We start from the raw sequence: 13,643 nt of genomic DNA, 5'->3' as shown, positions 1-13,643 counted from the left end.
TCTGTATCAAACCATCTAAGCAATAAATGTTATATTTTAAAAACGGCAGGTTGCCGGTCACATGGCCCGTCCTCTGATTTGCTGTGATCCTGTCAGCTTGTCCCACCCCCAGGCCGCAGCCTGCTGGGGACGGGTCATTGGTGTCCGTGGCCATCGGGGGAAACCTCAGGCCTGCTCGCCGCCAGCTTGGCACCCGTGGCACCCATGAGAGCCTTCGCCCAGGTGGCATCTCCAAAAGCTGCCTCATGCCCTCATCTTGGCTCCCCCAGGGTGGTCTCTTCCGGGGCCGCGGCGGCAGCAGCTCAGTCCTTGCTCACGACCAGTGACGCCAGGGGCTGTGTTTCTGGCCAGCCGCTCCCGGGATCCACTTTGTCTTTCCTCCTCCTCCAACCTGGTTACACGGGATTGAGTTGTCCCCGGGTGGAGAGCTGCTGTAACTCAGAGGAGTCCTGAGTTAGTCTGGACAGGGGAGCGGCCTGGAAAGGAGGGTGACCCCAGGGCTGGGGGACAGAGCAGGTCAGAACCCATGTTTGGGGGATCTGCCATCGTAAAGCAGCAAAAGGGCAAAGTCCCGAATCCTCTAAGCTGGGAGTGGATCTCAAAGCAGCCCTGGAGGAACCTGGGTTCAGGGGAGCTGACTGCAGAAAATGTTTCCAGCGAGTTGACCCTGTTACAGTTCTGAGCGCCTGCAGGACAAGAGTTGATTGCTCTGGCCCTTAAGGTCTCCGGGCCCCCCACACACACAGCAGCCCCAGGAGACAGACTGGCTTTGGTGAGGTCCAGTGAGGGGCCCTGACCGGTGTTAATGAAACAACCAAATAACTCAGGAATGGTTGTAACATAAACAAGCAGCTCACAGGAGACAAGCCCTCGTGGGCGTGGGGTTGCCGCTAGCCACCGAGGAGCCACACGTAAGAGCCCCTCCCCTTCCCCATGGATGGGGTCGTTGCTGGCAGGGAACTGGGACTGCGCGTGGTCAGTGTGAAGGGCAAAGGGGCAGCCCCTGTGGAATAGGATGCCAAAGACGCAGGGTGCAGACCCCAGGGAGGTGCCCCTCTGCCCACCGATGTCTGCGTGTGTTGGGTGCAACCCCTGGGGGTCTGGGTGATGCTGGAAGAAGGATAGAGGAGGTGAAAGATGGAATTTATCAAAAGAGTAATAAGCCTGTTAACTTAGGAAGAGGAGATGAAGTTCATCTGCCCTGTCACCTTCCGTGCTTGGAGTTGTGAGCCAACCGGGGCCCCCTCCCCCTGGGGAATGAGCTGCGGGCCTTCCTCCCAGGCCACCTCACCCCCAGGCACCCACCCCCGCCCCAGGCTGAGTCTCCCGTTCTGCTGGCCCCGGGCAGACGGGGAGGACTCTCAGGCTGGCTGGCATCCTCCCGCCCAGGCAGCTGTCCTGGAAGAGGGAGGCCGTGGGCATTTCCGGCAGAGTGTGTTTTGGCTCTGATGGCGAGTTGCGTAAGGAGCCTTAGCGTCAAGAATGATGGGCGGGGGGCGGGGGGCGCCGGTCCTCCTTTCTTGTTGTTTTTTAAGATTTTTTTTTTGATGTGGACCATTTTTAAAGTCTTTATTGAATTTGTTACAATATCGCTTCTGTTTTAGATTTTGATTTTTTTGGCCACGAGGCATGTGGGATCTTAACTCCCCGACCAGGGATCGAACCCACACCCCCTGCAGTGGAAGGTGACGTCTTAACAGCTGGACCACCAGGGAAGTCCCAAGAGTCATGCGTTTATCAGGTAAACCCGTGGGCTTGGGTTTTCTCTTCTGTTGTCTCTTCAAAGAATCCCAGTCAAGCACAGGTGACCCCAGAGAACCAAGGGCCATCTCCCCCGAGGCCGTGCTTCACCTTCGGCTTGCTCCCGTTAGAAACCCCCTTCGCGATTTACCATCCCTATTAGAAGATGGGGAAATGAAAGGAGTTTATGTTTAAAAATCAGTTTTACTTCTGTAGCTGTCAAAACATGGATAAGGCCTTGAACTGGATGGAGCTTTGGGGGTGTTTTGCTTGTTTTTTCCCAGGATCCAGTTACCCCGACGGTGCCTTTATTCAACAAGGTGTAGCCTGGGCCGCTGCTGTGCACCTGGCACTGTCCTCAGCATGGAGAACACAGTGAGGAAAAAGACAGAAGACTCCTTTCCCTGCGGAACGAAGGTTTGTAACAGTGGGAGACAAGTGGACTAGACCAGGAAGATACGAAATCAAGGCAAGTCCAAGGGAAGAGGAGCCACGAGGGGGCGCAGTGACCTGACAGGTCTCAGGACATCCAGCACTAAGAAAGTCACTCTCCCAGACCTGCCGAGTCGACACCTGCGTGGGAGGGTGTGAGGGTCTGGTCCCCACCTCAGCGGGAGGGAGGCGAAGCCCAGGCCGGGTGTTGGACTGTGTGGATTCTGGGTCCTTCTGGCGTCTCCTCCCACCAGGCACTGCTCCAGCCACAGCCTGAACACAAGCCACCCAGAAATCTTGCTTGAGTTTCTGCATTGGTGCCCGACTCTCAGATTCCAAAGGCTCCTTGAAGCAGCCAAGGAGTGAGAAGGGCCCTCCGGCGCACGGCCCCGCCGCCAGCTCCTGGCCTGGGTGCCAGGCCGCCTGGGCCCCCTTTCCACCAGCAGCTCCCGGGGAGGCTGGGACCTGGGGAGAGGACCGGGTTTATTTTAAACTTGAAATTGAAGGTTACCCTTTAACGATGACAAAACAGGCCCCTCCAATTCTCGGCTGCCAAGTCAGTGTCCTAAATAAGAAACCAGCGGGCACTCCTTTCCCGTTTTGCTTTTCGGGGAAGGAAGCCACAGCCCAAGGAGGGAGGGAGGTACCTGCCTGGCTGTGGGCAGCCTCCACCTCGCCCGCAAGAGTCAGGGAGGCCAGCGAGGCTGCAGCAGCTCCCCAGGCTGCCTTGGTCCAGGGCCGGGGGAGGCTCTTCTAAGTAAAAGTTTGGAAAATTTGGGAGCTGCAGGAAAATATGGAGAAAAAAGTGAAAGCGGTCATGTTGCCTCTCAGCGCTGTCTTTATTTATTGAATGCTGCTGCTTTAGTTGGGCCCGACTTCCATTCCTTCCTCACTCTCGGACATGTTTATACAGCACGTTGCACGTTGCAACTTGTTTTCCCGTGGGTTTTGTCTCTCTTCTTCACCCACGTCCAGTGAACTGGGAAGGAAAAAAAATCCTTATCGCCTTGGAGCAGAGACGAGGGTGAAATGACTTGCCCAGGTCAGCTGGCTAATGGGTGGCCTTGTTAGGATGAAATTGCCCACCAGAAAAATGTTAAAACGGAAGGTGGGTGCCGTGGGGGTCTGTGATGCTGTGCGGTGTCCACTGAAACGGCAGTTACAGAAAACTGGGAGCACCTGCTTCTCAGACGTGGAAGCAGATGCGATGTGGGTGCTGCCCGTGCGTTCCCAAGGTTACTCAGTGCATTCCTGACTGTTCCAGCTTCTTTGCTGCAAAGCAAGTGACACCAGAACTTAGGGGGCAGGATTCTGTGGGTGGCAGGGCTCTGCCGGTCTGGCTCATCTCTGCTCCACAAGGCGTCTGCCGGGGCAGAACCTCCAAGACGGGAGGCCCTTCAGCTCCTCGGTGTGGACAACCCAGGCCCACTAAAGAGAGTTCCTGGGTCGCTCGTTAAAAATTCCGGACCTACTGACTCAGAAATTTTTCTCAGGAGGGAATTCCCAGAGAATTCTGAAGCTCAGGAAAGTTCGAAAACCATTGTCCCAGGAATGACAGACAGTCCCGGGCTCCTGCCCGTCGGCTGTGCTGTCAGGAACACCGAGGCCGTCGTCTGGGCTGGAATAACTCTGAAATCTAGGAAATGCACCAGGACCTTCCTTCCAACACCCCGCCTGCCCTCTTCTCCAGCCCGTGTAGCTACCCACCCACCTGTAGCGGCACAGGGACCCCACCGCACCCCGGAACCAGGCCCCGGCCCAGGAAGCGAAGCTGCGTGAGTGCTGCATGGGCCCGACCGCAGCTCTGAGTTTTGGGAGCAGGCGCCTCCCTCCTGGACCTCCGGGCCCCTGTCTTCTGATACCTGCTTGTCCCTTCGCCAGAGCTGGCCGGCAATTGCGGGACCCGGAGCAAAACGAAGGCGTGGGGTTGGGGGCAGCCTTGTTCGAAACGCAGGGAGAGCCTTTCTCCTTTCCTCTCTCTCTCTCCTCCCCACCTCCGTGGTGTTTCTTGTTTGCTGTGTAAGATGGGCTCCCTCGGGCATGGGGACCCTGGCGGGGGGCAGGTGCGCCCAGGCGCCCGGGGCCTCACCGCAGCCCCTGGGCGGACCGTACACGCCCCCCGCGTCCCGACCAGGCCTCCCCCAGGACCAAGGGGCCGCGGCCTCCGGGGAACGTTAGGGAGCCGGCGTCCACCGGGACGGCGGGAGATGGCTAGAGGCATCCCCAGAGCTGCCTAGTCCCGCTGCCCTAAAGCAACACCTGCCTAAGCACCCCCACCCCTCCCCAGGGGCCCAGAACCCAGGGCTGTGTGTCAGCCGACTGGCCGCGGGTCGCTGGCAGCTGTCCCCCAGCCTCAAGCGCCCGCTTATTTCTCCCCGGGCTCTGCACAGTCGCAGTGGCCGGGAGCTGCCCGCCGTCCTGCCGTGTCCTCCACAGCCCAGCCCCACCCCTGGTGACAGTACCATCTGCCCCGGGTGGCCTGTGCCCTGTCCCCCGGGACGCCGTCCTCCCAGCTCTGGGCCTCAGGGCCCTACCAGGCAGCAGCAGGGCCGGCGGCCTGGCCCACGTCCTTCTGGAATCTTCCAGATCATTCCCACCTGCTTTCCCTCCCCGCTCACCAGCACCAGGGCCCAGCCCTGCTCCCCCTGAGGTTAAGTGCTGACTCTCCAGAGTTTGGATCCTGCCGGAGAAGGGGGGGCTAAAGGTGCCCACATGGTGACCCTGAGTGAAGGGACAAGGAGCCCGTCAGCCTCAGTGGGAGTGGAGCCTGGAAGCAGAGGCAGCGGGGTGTGGGCAGAGGTGGGTGGAGGCGTGGCGTGAACGGGAAAGGAGGGAAGCACCTCATCTTTACTGAAACTGAATTGCACCCGAGCCAGTTTTTCCTGTTACGTATTGTCTTTTTTTTTTTTTTTTTCCTTAAGACTAGTTTTAGGTTCACAGCAAAACGGAAAGGAAGGTTTTACTCTCTGTCCCCACCGGCCCCATCCTCACACCCGCAGCACGCCGGGGCGGGGGTTGTCCACTACAGCGGATGAGCCTGCGCGGCCCCTGTCCCTGTCCCCCGGAGGCCGCGGTTGGCACGAGGGCTCACTCTCGGTGGCGGACGTCCTGTGGGTTTGGACAAACGTCCACGACGTGGATCCGCCATCACAGTAGGTGACAGACTAGTTTCACTCCCCCCAAGTCCTTGGTGCTCCACCTTGCCATCCCCCCCATACCGCAGGGGTTTTTTAAGATTTTGTTTAATTGGGGGAGAAAGAAAGGAGCCAGAAAGGCGTGCGGATTGGCTTCCAGGAGGTGAGCTTCCCATCGATATCACGCTGATCTCCAGCCCCGGAGGGAGGCTGGAAGCGGGGCGGGGCTGGTGGGGCGGGGCGGGGCGGGGAGGGCCCGGGAGGCACGTGGTGGGTGGATCCCTCTTTCCTTCGCTCAGGCAGCACCTGCGGGCGCCCGGGGCCTGCGGAGCCTGGTAGGAAGCCGCAGGGTGAGGGAGGCGCAGACTCCGCTGCCTCGGGGTCTGGGGGGGCCCTGGGGGGACGGAGGCGCAGGCCAGTCGCCCTCGGAGGGGACGACGCCGTTGAGTGGCCCGGGCCGGGGCGCTGGCGGGGACAGCGAGAAGCGCACGTGAGCCCGCGGATTAGAGCTGTGGTCGAGAGCGCGGTCCTGGAGGCAGGAGGGGGTCGATGAAGGTCGATTGTCGGATCAGAGCTGGTTCTAGAAACATCCCGCGGCGGAGCGCAGGGCGGAGCGGAGCCGGGAGTCCCAGGGAGGAAATGGCTGAAGTCGTCCGGACCCAGGTGAGGGGGTTGGAGGGGGATGGAGGGGTGCAGCGGGGCGCGGGCGCCGCGGGGGGACGAGGCGCCGGGGTGCGGGTCGGGGCGGCCACCACGGCAGCCGGGGGGCCGGCCAGGAGCTGGTCGCTGGGCCTGGAGGCCGTGGGCTCATCTTGTTCGAGGAGCCTTTGATGGCAAAAAGGGACAGAAGCCAGCTCGGACCGGCTCATGCAGACATGGGACAGTGTTAGTGGCTGCACCGGGAGGCCGGGAGGGCTCCTGGCGCTCGGCGGTGCAGGCACCCCAGGGCCGGTGCTAGAGCCGCCTTCTCCGCGCTCTGACCCCCGTCCGCCCCCCTCCTGTTCCCCAGCTCAGCCACTCGGCTGCTCCTTTTCACCAGGGACCCGGGAGTGACCCGTTCTGGCTGGAGCCTCATGCCCACCTCTGGTTCACATGCCAGTATTGGAGCAGAGGGCCAGTCGGCTGTCCCTGAGCTGCCCGGATGGAAAGTTCCGCAGAGGAGGACTTGGGGATGGGGCTGTCGCCAGGAGCAGGGGGAGTTTGCGGGGCCCACTGCGGGCGTCCAGTGGGCAGGCATCCAGGTGGGGCGTCTGCAGCTCAGGGGACAGGTGAGCGCTGCAGCCGGATTTGAGTTGTGTAGGAGCTGAAGCTCTGGGGATCACTGAGGTCATTGGGGAGGGGGAGAGAGAGAAGAAAGGGGGTTCCAAGCAGCTTTATGGGGTTACCCCTGGGGCAAAGAAACCACGCTCCCTGTGCCTGCAGAGCCACGAAACGGCACTCTCTCTGGCCGTGCAAAAAGATTAACCTACTTCGCGCTGAAGCCGGGGGTGGGGGGGGGGTATGGGGGGGGCGCTGTGGTGTGTGTGTGTGTGTGTGTGTGTGTGTGTGTGCGCGCGCGCGCGATCAGGCAGGGCTCACAATCAGCCCATCTCTCGATAGCAAACACCTGTCTCTTCCTCCCCGTGCCCACCGTCGCTCGGGCCCACACACCCGATGGGGCACGCCCCAGTTGGGCACTTGCGTGGTTCTTTTTATATGGTGGAATGTATTTGTCCTTTTTCCCCATTTCTTTTGTTTAGCTGAGCTGTGTCTCCTCAGCTAGACTGGAGGACGCATGGGGCAGTTATCCTGTGTCCCCTCCAAACCTCAACCCGGCGCCTGCACGTTGGGGTGTGCGTTTTGCAGATGGGGACAGAGTCCGGGTGGGCAGGCCCTGCGGCCATGTTGTCTGGGACACAGTTTTGGGTCTCATCCGTCAAGCAGGTCAGCGCCAGGACTGGGGCTTCTGCCCGGGCCACGTGGACATGCGAGTTCTCAGTGAATGAGTCCACCCACTGACGGGGGGTCAGGGGGCAGGGGGCATATGCTGTGGCTCCGACCTTCGCAGGTGCTGCACGTGGCAGGCCGGGCTTCTCCCTGGGCGGCTCATTACGGTCACCTGGGGACTGTTCCATCTGGTGATGGGGCCTCACCTGAGGCCCATTAAACGGTCTCTGGGGGTGGGGCTCCACGTGGAGAGCTTTTAAAGCTCCCCGGAGCTTCCTACTGTGCCGAAGGCTGGACCTGCCCAGCCTGGAGTGTCCTGAGGGCGACACAGGGACAGCTGATGGGATTCGGAGCCAGGCAGACCTGGGTTCAAATCCCAGCCCCACGGTGACTCGGCTTCTCTGGATTTGATGTCTTTATCTCCAGAATGGGGGTTAAGTGCCCATTTCCCAAAACATCAGGTACCTGCAGAGCTTCAAGTGCATAGAAGCCGCCTAAAATAATAGTCCCCAGGCCTCCCTGAGACCTGAGGCCTTCATCGAGTAGACCCTCAGCTTCTGTACCAGGGACATGTGGGGAGAGGGAGGCCCTCCGAGGGTGCCGTGACCGGGGCGGTGGCAGCCGTAGTCACATGGAGCTGGGGACGGAAAAGCCTTCCTCCTCCTTCTAATTATAGAGGAAAGGCTTCATAGTCTCCCGGACATGACCTCTGTGAGTGCTTCCACACGCTACACAAAATTGTCATCCATCATCTATTCGTTTGGAGACTTTCCATTTTCTGAAAGGCAGCGGGGACCCTGAGTCGGGGAGGGGGCATCGCAGCTGGGACTGCTGCTGCCAAGCCTGCGCCGCGTCCCTCCCTCCGACAGTGGCTCCCCACCCGAGCGCTGGCCTGGTGGGGCCTGGGCTCCTCTGCGGTCCGCGAGGAACCATCGAGGGAGGCGGGAGACGCCAGAGGCCCAGGGCGTGGGTGAGGGGCGCTCGCTGATGAGGGTCCTGGTTTGCCTTTGGAGTCCCAGGGGTGCTGGGCAAGGCCTTCTGCATTGTCACACTGCAAGGTTGGCTTCGGCTGGGAAGCTCTGGGCCCAGGGTTTAATTTTGTGTTGATACTAGAGTTAGAGGCTCACCAAAAAGCTGCTTAGAAATCTAAAAATTTCTGCCAATGCTACATGTTTATCTGAAGATAAAGCTAATTGGACCACGAGGAAAGGAAGGGCAGCTTCAACTTGAGAGATGGTACTTAGACAATCAAAGCCCTTAACCATGTATATGATCAAGGTCATAGCTAAGGAAATGCTGCCTGTTATGGGCTGAATTGTGTCCCCCCCAGTGCCTCGGAATGTGACCGTATTTGGAGAGGGGCCTTTCAAAGGATGATTAAGTTAGGGTGACCCTAATCTGATCTGACTGGTCTTCTTATAAGAAGGGGAAGTTTGGACCCAGACACCAGGGATGTGTGTGCATGGTCCGTGTGAGGACACGGGGAGAAGATGCCCATCTATGCGCCAAGGAGGGGGAGGCCTCGGGAGGAACCAACCCTGCCGACGCCTGGATCTCAGACCTCCAGCCTGCCCGGCTGGGACCCCTGGGCAGCGTGGCTCGGGTGCCTCACTTTCCGATCCGGGAGCACCAGGCATTTCGTGATTGTATTGAGCACCGTGCTCCTGGGCCTGAGACCTGGGATGGGTGTGGAGAGAAGGAAGGTGCAGCTGGTCATATCCGAGTGCCCCAAAGATCACGACCGTCTGCTCCCCAGAGCCTGAGAAGAGCCATGGGGCTTCCTTCGCTCTGGCTGGAATCTTCCAAACCTGTGTCCCAGCTGCAGCCTCACCCACCGGGGAGCGTATCAGCAAAGCAAACACCTAGACTCCAGGGCGGAGGCGCAGTGTGGGAGAGAGTTAGCAGCCTCTCGGGGGGCCGACGTGCTCTGAAGCGTCTCTTGGCTCGGGAATGACCCCGACGCACCCACCCCCTGAAAAGCACTGCCTGGCCCCCTGTCACCCCCTCCCCTCAGCGAGTCTCAAACTTTGAATCCACCTGTAGAGTTTGTTTGAAAATGCAGATCCCTGGGCCAAGCTCCCCGAGACTCTGCTGTAGGTCTGGGGGATGTTCCAGGTGATTCCACACGTGAGGTTTACGGGCCACCCCTGAGATGCGCTTCCTCCGTACGAGTGTGTCTCTGCACGTCCCCCCTGCTCTGCTATTGCAGGCTCAGCTCAGAGCATCTCCCCCGACAGTCCCACGCCTCTCGTGCCCCCCTCCCAGCCCGCCCCCGGCCCGGCATGCTCTTGCCGCACAGTTACGGCCTGGCTGGTGCAAAGACAGGAACCAGGGACGGTCCTGTGCATCCCTGACCCCCGGGGCCTGGCACTCAGCAAGAGGCGGATGCTTGTCGGTAGCCTTTCAGTTCAATTTATTTCCATCCAATTCGATTCAGTGCAGTTCAACTCAGTTCACGTCAGCATAAGAGCCAGTTGTGAGCCCAATACACAGACGCGGGCCTCCGCTTGGGGGAAGGGCCCCGTCACCTGGGCGCGTGCCCACACGAAGCATCACTCATCCCCGCCCGGCTCGTCTCTGAACATCCCCTACGTCGACACCGGCGGCCGCTAAGGTGTGTGTTCGAGCCACCACATCACGGGCTGGCATCCTGCCCGGGTCACTGTCCCCGTGACGGGGAAGCGCAGGCCAAACGGAGGACCCGGCGGCGTGGGTCCCCGGGTTCACGCGTCCTCGCCGCTGGGGACGGTGGCCCATCCTCCCGCGGGCAGAGGACGACACCGCACAGCAGCTGCTCCGCAGAGGCCGCTGAGCCCTGCCACACAGCCAGCCCGGCGGTGGCTCCTCCGCAGATCCCGCCGAGGGGCCAGCGCCGTCCCAACCTTCACGAGGAGCAGAACGGTGCAGGAGGGGGGCCGGCGTCTTTCTGCAGCAAGCAGCCTCGGGTGGCGGGGCCCCGCCCGCGTGGCGAGGGGTGGCAGCGCTGCGGGGGGGCTGGTGACATCAGTGCGCCTCCCCCTTCCTGCGTCTGAAACAGCAAAGGGAGACGGTCAGCTCCTGGGCGGCCTCCCTGCGGGGTCGGGGGCGCAGGGAGGCCGGGGCGAATGACAAAAGCCCCAGAGAATCCCCTTCCTCCCACCCCGCCCCCCATGAAGAAACAAATGGAGAAGTCTCGGATTGGGGTCCAGTTTCTAAAATTAGTCTATTCTGCGACTCCCAGAAGAAATCTGTATTGGGATTTAGTCAGACTTTCATGCTCTGAAGCGAAGCCCGAAGCGTAGCCATGCTCCCGGTGTAAAGCAGAAACGCGCCCAGGCTCGTGCGGAGAGATTTGGGGGGCTCTGCTCTGGAACTAGAGCGGCTCCCAGAGAGTCTCACTCATTCTTTCGTTCACTCAGCGGACCTTTGTGGAGCACCCGCTCTGTGCCAGGTCTGGACTGGGAGCCCGAGGGAGGGCAGGGCGGCCGGTGCCCGGGGCGTGATGGGCCAGGCCGCTGACCTAGCCCCGGTGCCGGGCGTGGGGAAGCTTCCGTCGAGGAGGGGGGGCCGGGAAAGCACGCAGGGCCCCACCTTTGCCCGCGGTCCGAACCCACATCCCAGGGATGGACAGGAAGGGCCGGGAGCCCGGCCGCGTGGCTCCTAACGAAAGGGCGTGACCTGAGCCCAGTCACGAGGACGCAGCACACAAGGCCCGGCCGCGGACACGCGGAGCTACCGGCCCGCACTGCCTCAAGGCGCCCATGTCCTGAAAGGCCGAGGAATCGTCCAGACCCAAGGGGACCACGGACACGTGACAAGTGCATGGAACGCGTGAACCCGGACGGGCTCCCGAGGCAGGAGGACGGGCCGGGGGCGGTGCTGGGCCAGGTGCTGAGCGCTGGCCGTGGCCTGTGGCTTGGCAGTCACTGCAGCAGTGTGGCTCGTCCCCCGGTCAGAGAGCGTGCCTGTTCCCAGGAGGGGTCAGGGACGGTGCGCGTCTCGTGCAGGTGTGTCTGTAGCGAAAGTCAGCAGTTGAGGATCTGGGTGAAGGCGGAGGGTGTGGGGAATTCCTTTGCAGTGTTTCGCAGCTTCTCTCCAAGTTCCAAACTATGAAAGTTAGAGGCTGCTCCCAGACTCGGTGCCGGACGGGCAGGTGAGGGCAGGGCACCGGCGCCCCCGTGTAGGCGGAGGGCGGGCGTGCGAGGCTGGGGGCGGGGACGGACCGAGCAGCTCAGCGGGGGCGGTGCGGGCTTGGGTTCAGAGGTCGGACGGAGACGCGCAACAGAGGTTTGGGTCCGGCTCCTGCAGGCCGTGGGAGGGACCGGGCCATCGCCGAGGGTCCCGGTGGCGCCTCGTGGCCGGGGTTCGGGGGACTGGACCAGCGGTGACACCGCAGGCATGGCCACCACGTGGGCGCCGCGTGTGTCCCCTGCTCACCGACCGTGGGGAGCCCACCCACTGGGGACCAGGGCCGGGGCAGGGCCGCGTCCCACCACCATTTTCAGTTGGCCTCAGGCATCCAACACGAGAGGAGACAAGGGCGGGGGGGCAGTGAAGCAGCCCCATTTCTGTACAAGGACAGGGGGGCCACTCAGGTCCAGGCTGACACCACTGGCTGTGGCGCGTGCGCTGTCCTGCCACAAGCTAGTCCAGGGCTTCCCGAGGGCAAGCAGGGCAGGCCGGCTCACCGCTCTGCAGCCAGCAGGACCATCAAGCGAGACCCAGACTCTCCTGGCGACTGTTTTGCAGTGCAGTTGTGGGAGCACTGGTGGCGGGTATTAAAATGCAGATTCCTGGGCGCCGGCCCGGAGCGAAAATCGGCAGCTCTGGCCACGGCGCCCTAAGCAAACCCCCCCCCTCCACCCCCAATCTTATGGGCAGCAAGGTTGGTGAATGCCGCCTAAGAGCAAGAAATAAGTGTTGAAGTGGTTCGTTTGGAGGGCGAAGGAATGGCAATGATTTCATCCTTTATCTCAAGCAATCATTTTGGACCCTTTAATTTCCATTATTCAATAAAACAGGTAAAGATTTAAGTGGGCAGACAATTCCCATCATTTTAATAAAGGCACTGTTTCCTAAGATTTTTGACAAAGGAAGGAGTGATAGAGGTACACACACACACACACACACACACACACACACACACACACACACACACACACGACAGTTGTAAGGGAGAGAAAGCAGATTTTTTAAAGATGGTCCGGAAGGCAGAACTAGGACACAGACCGCAAGGCGGTCGATCTGGGCTCCAGCGAGAACTGTCTGCTAGCTGAGCTGTCCACAGATGGGATCGGCCACCCGGCCAGGTGGCCAGAAAGCCGGCCTAGATGACCTGGATTCTTCCCAGCTCGAATATTATATGAGGCTCTATTAAGTACAGGAAAAATATCAGGACCACACCTTTTAAACAGAATTTCACAGTTCTAGGGAAAAAAAGTTGATAATGATGGTATTCAGTTGGCTGACAAATGAACATTGTTTATGGAATGAGGAAAACAATACATTCCTAGTAGTGGAAATTAGGTTACTCTGGGCCAGGCACTGGGATAGCTTTCTTTTCACATGCAAGTATCTTTAACAAACCCAGCCAAACACTTGGCGTATAGTGAGGGCTTTACATTCATTGAACGTTAATAACTAATAATTTTAGTTACAATTATCCCCATTTTAGCAAAGAAGAAACAGGTGGGACCAATTAGGTGACTTGTGTAAGATTGCTAAGTGGGTGAGTCTGGACTCAAACAAGGGCTGTTAACCATCATACTCCTGTCCAATGAGAGAAAGTATTTCACGAGTGCATCCGAAGCAAAGACGTGTGTGTGTGGACGTGATGCAGGCAGAGCAGACGGGCAGTGGCTTTGTCTGAGACCAAGTTTCTCTTGGGAGAAAGGCTCCAGAGAGCACGTGCTGTGTGTGGCCAGCTCTCCAGGTGACATGATCACTCAGCTGAATCCAAGTCACTTCACTGACGTCTTAGCAAAAGCAGTTATTTTCACTTTAGTCCCACGTTTGGTTTGGGGCGGGGGTGGAGCACAGGATGCCCAGGCCGGTGGGTTGCAGTGTCTGGAGTAGTTGGCTTGCTTTAGGGGAGGACAACTCCTGAGTCTTTCTGGCGATGCCTTGGGAATGAACCGTCATGGCTGTACCACCCGTGTGCAGCAGAGGGCAGCAGAACACACCCGCGCAGACAGGTTTCAGGGGGCCTGGGAGTTAGGGTTCTGCTTGAAAATGTTTCCCTGTCATTTGGACGATTCTTGCAGAGGAGGAATACTACTGATTTAAAGTTACGATGCAAATAGTGAACTATTCCCTTATAAGAAAATTAGCAACTTTTTTTTTCAAGTCTTAATGACACAGCTAGCCTCGGGACTTGAAACTCTCCTTTTGGAGCTGTCACCTCTGATAGCTTATCTCATTGTCTCAACTTGA

This window comes from Leucopleurus acutus (genome assembly GCF_964270905.1).
Source record: "Leucopleurus acutus genome assembly, chromosome: 10".
Taxonomy (NCBI): Eukaryota; Metazoa; Chordata; class Mammalia; order Artiodactyla; family Delphinidae; genus Leucopleurus; species Leucopleurus acutus.
Note: the sequence above shows the minus strand (reverse complement) of the source record.